We start from the raw sequence: 8,555 nt of genomic DNA, 5'->3' as shown, positions 1-8,555 counted from the left end.
TGTTTCGGGTTAAGATGGGTGGATCCCCTGGTTGATGCTAGAATGAACTGGTTTCTGGATTCTCCTGACTCAAGGGAAGATGATCTTGACTTCCAACTTCCTTTCTTGAGATATTTTGCCTATGATGATATTCGGACAGAGCTTCGGCTAGGGAAAGCTATTTTCGGATTTGGATTCGGACAAAGCTTCGGCTACGGAAGGCTATTTTTAGATTTGGATTTGGATAAGGTTTCGGCTAGGGAATGCTGTTTTTGGGCTTAGGATGAGGTAGCACTCTGATAAAGCTTTCGCTGGGGATAGGCTATGGGAGTGCTAGGCTAAGGTGGCACTCCGACAGAGCTTCCGCTAGGAATAGCTATTTCTTGAAAGATTCTAGGGGCACTCAGATAGGGCTTCTGCTAGGAACGACTATTTTTGGAAAGAAATGGATTGACCTAAAAATGGATTGAAGATCTCCAAAGCCCCAAAGAATACTTTGAAGATCCGAATAGAAATCTGGATCTTGACAAAGATCTCTTCATAGACCCGAAGAACCTCAAGGAGGGAGGGATTTCTACTACTAGTAAAAATCAAGAACACTCAAAGGGGGGAGACTAAGAACATACTATTTTTGGTAAAAAAATAGATTGGACTAAAAACTTGGATTGAAGATCTTCAAAGTCCCGAAGAACACTTTGAAGATCCGAACAAGATTTCAGATCTTGACGAAGATCACTCTGAAGATCTGAAGAAACTCAAAGGGGGAGAGGAGGAGAAGAGGGGGCAGAGCTTCACTCTCTAAGGGTGGTTGTGACCTTGGTCTTGGTCTTCCAAATGCAAAGGAGAGGGGGGTATTTATATGATTTTTGGGCCAATAGGGAGGAGAGAGAATTTTTAACCAATGGGTAAAAAGTGGTTTTTTGGATTAATGGGAGGAGAGAGAATTTTTAACCAATGGGTAAGATGTGGGTTTTTGGGTCAATGGGAGGAGAGAGATTTTTTAGCCAATGGGGGTAAAAAGTGGATTTTTGGACTAATGAGAGGTTGCGACGTAGAGCACACTAGCGGAGTAGTGCATACACGAAAGTGGGTGAAAAAAAAATCTATTCACCCGTCAGGCCAGTGGAACACAAATCCCGGCCATTGACGGTGGCACACAGGGTTGGGTTGAAGTGCATAGGGCATGACCTGCATGGATACATGAGTGGGCAAGCATGGTGTAAGGATGGGAAGGCAAGGTGCACAGGTTGGGCAGGCTTAGTGCACAGGCTAGGCAGGCATGGTGTATAGGCTGGGCAGGCATAGCACACGGGTTGGCCTATAGCTGTGCGTAGGCTGGTCAGTGTGTCATGCATAGTAGTTGGCGGGGGCGTGCGCAGCAACAAGCGGGGGCAATTATAGCAGCAGGCGAGGGTGCATGCAAGGCTGTGGATGGGGCTACTGGCTGGTAGGCCAACTGGCCAATGTGCGCAGCATACGTGCAAGCAGGCTTGCTAGCCAACGTGTACAGTGCACACGCGAACATGGAATTTTTTGGTGATGATTGTGGGAGATCTGACGGTCCAATTTGACGCACCATATATCGTTGAAATTGTGTTTTTGAGTACTATCCATCCTTATGGTCATCTTGATCGGATTCCTTTGTATATAATAAGTAAAAAATTAGACCCTCTTCTTTCCTGCATAGGGTTTCAAGGATTTTTAGGTAGGGGATGTTTTCAAGTTTTCTTAGTCAATCATCATCTCTATTGATCAGAAGCTGAAAGTCATGTCCAATATCTGCATCTCATCGTAGCTAGAGGAGGGTGACAAAATTTGGTGTCTACAGTTATATATTGACGAATTGGTTCTAAGTATTCTCTGACGGTGCGGGAACAACATGAACAAGGATTATTGAAAAACCACCAACTGGAAAAAGGGCAAAGTCCCCTCTTTACTATTCTCAATATTTTTCAAGTGAATAAAGAGATCGAAATCCACACCAAGATAGTGCTCGAAAATACAGTTTCGACGATATATCGCACGTAAAAATTGGACCATCAGATTTCCCGAAATCAATCCTAGAAGTCAAAACGGAGGTCGATGAACCAGATTTGGACCTGATTTGACCCAAACCCACACAGGCACCCTCGGATCCGTACATGGACCATACGGACTCGTACAAGGTCCATATGGGCATGTACAGGTCCATATGGGCCCGTATAGGTCCATTCTACCCCGTAGCTTGTTTCCTAGAAAGGAAAGGAAAAAAAAGAAAATAAAAAAAAATATAAAAATGATCTTATTTAAATAAAATTTACTTTTTTTTGGAAACTATTTTAAATGGGTCTGTCAAAACCTTACAAACAAATAAGGCATTTTTGGTGCATTTAAAATGTGAGAAAATTCTTTTTTGGAAATAAAAGCTTGCGAACTCGTGGGAGCTTGATTGCAAACCCGTGGAATTATTTTGGAGAACCGTAAGGGGGAAGGGTTGACACCAATAAATAGTGTCTTCCTCTCCACCATTAAACAGGGGAGAAAAGACAAACAAAATCCCAAGAAGGAGAGAGTATAAGAGCAAAGAGAGAAGGAAGTAGGGGAGAGTGAGGTGAAGGAATTCCTCCACCTCCCACCTCAAGGAGCGTACCAAATCTTGGAGAGCTACTGAAGGCCTAGATTCCTCGAAGGAGAGGAACAAGCAGCCGAAGTCAGTTCCGTCTAAGCCCAAGATTCTCACTCGAGCTGCCAAAGCGGCAGTCGGGGTCCATCTCCTCTTGACCCGGAATAGGGGTCAAGGTCAAGTATATCTCCTAAAAAATTAGGAATAATGTAGATTCTTTATTAGAATAGTGTGTATAGTGTTGTAAATTAACATTTAGTCATGCATGTGGGTTAAGACATAAGAAAGGGGAATATTTGGAAACCAACATCTAATAGGAAGACCAGTTCAACCGGGTGAAGTGGGTGCCTGGCACCTTCCCAACTTCATAACTTGGCACTTATCCTAATCTTTGGACCAGATCGAGTCAATCTTGGGTTCGTCCCAATGGATTAGGCTCACATCTTGGGTCCTAGGCCCTAACCCTAGGTGGCAACTCCAAATGTTTATTTTTATTCTTAGAAGAAACCCGAGGCAGATAGCCCGGCGAAATAGGCCCCCCACATGTTTTCGAGCGAGAACGCGACAGCACAGTAGCCACCCCCTCTACAATGGCGACCCCATCAGGGACTGCCAAGCTTCCAATATTAGATGCTACCATTAAATGCACGAATATTCTCCTTATTGTATTTGTATGAAAACATGTTTTGCTAACCCATATTTGTAACTGTATGGGCTAACCACATCATGCATCATGCTCGACGTGAAATCATATGGCGAGGGTACTCCCTATTGTGCCTACAGCCTCGGGGAAGTTAGTGCTTGATATACTAAGTATTTTGAGATGACATGATACCCGCATCTTGTATAAGAATGTTAAAGTACAATCGTGCAGCGAGGATGACCATTATTGTGCCAGCTACCTCAGGGAGGTTTGTGCACCTTATGACATTCTGAAATCTCATGGGAGTATTTTTTGCATTGCACTTTTACACATACTCACAGCACGGTTCCCTCTACCCCCGTAGCCAGTTGCTTAACCACGTGTGTACACTACCCCCTTGATATTGTACCTTCGGGTATATCAAAAGGATCTCGAACCTTGAGTATATAAATCCTATTAAGGAAGGTTGTTCAGTCCTATTGCATCCACAACATCCTCACATCATGTAGGAATTAGATGGAGAACCCCTAGGAAAGCCACAAGCTAATTGAGTAGATTTGTTTGAGATCCAAGTTGGAGTGTTCTTATGATGTATTTGAGTTAATGGGAATATGCTCTCTTTCAAGTGGGTTGTTGGTTAAAGATTCTTTCAAAAAAATAGGAAATGATACCTCAATGATTAGGCATGTAGAATTCTGGGGTGATTCCCACCAAATTGTATGGAATGCTAAATCATCAAAGATGTGCATTCCATAAGTTGTCGAAGGGAAAAAGAATTATCAAGTGGAATAGATGACAGAGAGTAGAACCTGACGGTGTAGGATACCTCATAACACCACTTTTTGCTAAGATTGCCCATGTGTTGTACTAACCTTGTATGAAATGCTTGTTTGCAAAAAGTTAAAAATAAATAAATAAACACAAAAAATAAATAAAAAGATAAAAAAATTTCAAAGCCAAGCCTTCTTTGTGATCTCAGGCACGATTCCAAGCCCAATAGATCCCCTGTCGTCCATATGGACTCGTTAGTGTAGTCGATTGACTCACCTAAGTTCAGTATCACCCCAGTCAGACAATCCTTCGTTAGAAAGTCAAAGCCCAGTCAGGATGGAAGCCTTTGCTAGGGACCCCGTTAGTGGTGATGCACTGAAGCTAGCATGCATGGGCTCATCCCTTGGAAGCTATGCAAGCTGAAATGACAGAATTTAAGAAGAACTTGGCACAGATCTTACAGGAGATTAGGAACACGTCTAGGGCTGATCCTACCCCCAATCAGAATGAGAATATTGCTAGAAACCCAACAAGGGTGGATCCTATTTCAGGAGAGTCAAAGAGGCCTAGGGTAGCCATACCAAGAGGAACTTCCGCACTGCCCAAGGTCACACTCAGGGTTGTTATTGATAAGGAAGAAGAAGAGTTTGCTGCCCATATACAGAATGAACTTCCAAAGACAAAAAGGGAAAAGAAGATGAGAGAGTAGTTGGAAAAATTTGAAGGCCTAATCCAGAGTAAAAACCAAGAGGGGCAGGCCATGAATCCCAATGAGATGAGTTTCTTCTCCGATACATGGGTTCCTGAGAAATTCAAATGGCAGACCGATCGATTTGATTGGATCGGGGACCCCAAGGCACATTTTAAAGGTTTCGTAAGTATCGCCAAGTCATGGCAACTTATGGATGAGATGGGGCAAGTATTTATGTTGACATTATCAGGGCCGACTTTGAGATGGCTAACATAATTAGAACCTGTATAGACTTAGAATTGGGGGACGGTTGTCCGAGCCTTCACCAAACAATTCTCATACAATACGGAGGTTGGTGTCAAGCAACGTGAATTGGAGACCCTGAGGAAATAAACAAAGGATGGGTTTACGACTTTTCTGATGAGATTCCGTGATAGGGCTGCCAAAATGGCAGATCGACCTACTGAGGCAGAGCAAGTAGAGATGTTGATTGAGAACCTTTCCAAACCCTTCTAAAGGTCCTTTACTACCAACATCCACAGACCTTTGATGCCTTGATAGCCACGGGCACTTGTGTTGAAATTAAGTTGCTAAGGGATGCCCAGTATCAGATAACACCCTAGGACTTAGGGAAGAATGCCTGATTTTGGGCAAGACAAGGGTTCAGAGATGGGTAGAGTAAATGCAGTCCAGCATATAGCACCATCCATAGCAGTGACTTAGTCGCACTCATTTGTCATACAAGCAAATCCCGCAATCCAAAGGGCCTTGCGGCCTAAGAGGTAGTTCACCGATTTGGGAGTGCCATTGGCCACGGTCTATGAGAAGTTAAAAAGCAAGGTCTTCTAGGCAAAATAGCTCCCAAACCTGTTACCAACCCGCTACCTATCTGGTACAGAGATTATGATTATTGTGCTTACCATAACCAGAAAGGTCATCCTAAAGAACGATGTTTCAACTTGTGGCATGGTGTTCAAAATTTAGTGGATAATGGTACAATAGAAGTGAAAGCCAAGCAGGCTCCCAATGTTACCATCAACCCACTTCCAAAATATGGGACAATCAATATATTGAAAGAAGAAGAAGGTCAGGAGGATCCAACTAGGCTCATCTGCCCAAAGAAAAGGAAGGGTCTCATGGACTCTTGGATTTATAGGAAGATCATGGGAAAAAGAACATAGAGAATGAGGAGGAAAGTTGAAGGGGCCATTGATGAAGAAGAAATGGGAGTCATAGGTCAACCACCACCTAGCCTTTCACCACCAGGAGTCTATATAATCCATGCACCTCCATCACCTATTCATCATTCCCCTTCACCGCCACCACCAGATTCTTGGGCATGAAAGATGGTGGTCATGACACATGTATGGGTATGACATAATGATGCATGTATGCGGATATGTATGGCCTACCACATGGTAGGTTGTTGAGGTGGCCTAGGTAGTTGGCTTGGCAGTCCAATAGGGCAAACCACGGCATAACACATTAGACCAACAAGGCAAACCATAAGTAGTAGCAGGGGCATGCCATGGGACTACAACACAGTGCATAGGGCACCATGCCACCAAGGCCTTGTAAGGCAAACCACAACACCATGGCATAGGAGCTTCCATGCAAGGCATGATATAGGCACAACCCAAGTGTAACACCTGGAAACTGGAAGCAGTTGAGCTCAATGTTAGGACCTAGCTGGCACAGGAAGTAGCCTACCCTACTGTAGATTCACTTGTACAACAGTAAGAGAGGGAAGTTTGGCAGATCTACCAACCAAATAGGGACATAAGATAGCCAAAATAGAAGTGGAACCAGTTCTATATTGAGCAGACTCATAAGTCCAAATGATAGGATAGCTGATGGACCAGAAATGGGTTGTTCAGCAGGCCACCTAGTTGCCAACCGACCAGCCGGTAAGACTGAAAAAATGCTAGAAAAATGGGCTTTCCCCTTTGTGGGGCCCACTCCTTTGCGGTATAGTTTCATTCACTTATACCATATGTAGGTGGTCTATTTGAGGACTATAACCCACAATTTACATTAGTTGATTGTGGGACCTACATGGGGTTATAAAGTTTAGAAGTATCAAATTAATTTAATTATTTTAGGGACACAACCAAACATATCCTAAAGTCCATTTGGCTAGACCCTATATAAAGGAAACTCAGCCTCTTCTCTTCATTTGTTCCCTATAGAATTCGTAGGTAGCAGAGAAGAAACAAAGAAAAGAAAGAAGAAGAAAGAAGAAGAAGGAAGAAGAAGAGGAAGGTAAGGAAGGGCTGCTGCCCTTATGCTGTTGTTCTAGCTGCTGCCAAGGGCTGTAATCAAGCCCTGATGCTACTGCTGCCCTTCTAATTTGTTGCCATAAGAAATTGGAAGGCTGCTAGTGAAACTACTACAACTAGGAATGAAGTCTATGAGCTGGACAATTGCACCTGGGTACTCCCTATTATACTGACAAGCCTCAGAAGTTGAGATGAGGTAATTTTCCTTAACCTACCCTATGAATTTAGTAGGTGTAGAATTCATCCAGTAGATTAGGGGTAGTGTAGGATTCAACTGAAAGTGGGAATTCAACTATGGAAACTCAGTTCAGCTCCCTACAGTTGAATCCCTAATTTTGGGACCTAAACTGGAACCCAATTGGCTGTGCCATTGTCCTAGGAACCCTAGGTCATGGGGAATTTGAAAAATTGAGCAAGATTGACTACAATTGGAAGTGTGGTAAAGTCCCACATAACCCCAATTTTGTCTAGAAAGGGACAGAAAAATGGGAGTTAGAACCCAATTGACCCATGCCTAGTAATCGAACTCAAATTGGAACTGGGTAAGAGTTCCATAAATTGTGATTAACCCAATTGAATATGTATGGGTGGTGAATTTAGTGGGATAGGTCCATGTCTGCTCAGTTGGATAGGAATCCCAATTGATTCCCAAAAATCCCTATTGGGAACAATTTATCTATTTAAGGGCTCAGGGGAATTGGGCTATAATTGACCAATTGAACACAGATTCTGTCCAGAGAATGGTAGTATTCTGTTGTTAATAGAACCAGGTCCAGTAGGACGGACAAGCTTGGTGGTGGGCTCAGACTATATCTTCTAGAAAGGATTTAAGAACCTTATTGATTTTCCTAGTATTGTGTGTATGGTTCCAGTTGCTTCTGGAATTTGTATCGGATATGGAACTAATCCAATTGACTTAAGAAAAGGGGGAAAATACCCTGGGTAGGAAAGAATGAAGTGTCAGAATATCTATGTGGCCCTTAACTGTGTGGGAAACACCACTCAGTAAATCAAGGGGCTGTGGAAGCTACAAACCACGTCAGTCAGTATCAGGAGACCAAGTTACTGTATGTTAGTCCTGTTAGGAAGATAGAGGGCTCATGGTGGTATTAGTTAGGCTAGTAACATATACAGGTGTTAAGGAGCTGGCTTGTGTCATTAGGTTTGTCAGTTGAAGAAGATTCTGGTCTGGGATCAATACCTCTGCACGACAGTTGATTTAGATTCCGGTGAGGGAATTTAATGGGCTATTGGATGTGGGACTATCTTTTGGTAGTAAACATTGAAATTAACTTTAAATATTAAAATTTTAAAATTAGGAACCTAAGATACTTGGTGAGGATGAGCATGATCGAGAATCTAGCGAAAGGATATCATATTCGGGAATCAAGGTGAGGGGGTGTTTGTTTTATTTTATAGAGTGTTTTTATACTTTTATTTCTGCATGCTCATGTGCAAGGTGTTGAGAATTTTTGTTTTGGATGTATTTTGTATCAACTATATATATTGCACATATGACATGATTTTATCGAGATTGATGTGATCGAGATTTTATGGATGTGTAGTTATATAGTTGTGTGGTAATAGCTA

This window comes from Macadamia integrifolia, unplaced genomic scaffold, assembly GCF_013358625.1.
Source record: "Macadamia integrifolia cultivar HAES 741 unplaced genomic scaffold, SCU_Mint_v3 scaffold1421, whole genome shotgun sequence".
Classification (NCBI taxonomy): domain Eukaryota; kingdom Viridiplantae; phylum Streptophyta; class Magnoliopsida; order Proteales; family Proteaceae; genus Macadamia; species Macadamia integrifolia.
The sequence above is the reverse complement of the archived record's forward strand: the minus strand, read 5'-3'. Positions refer to the sequence as shown.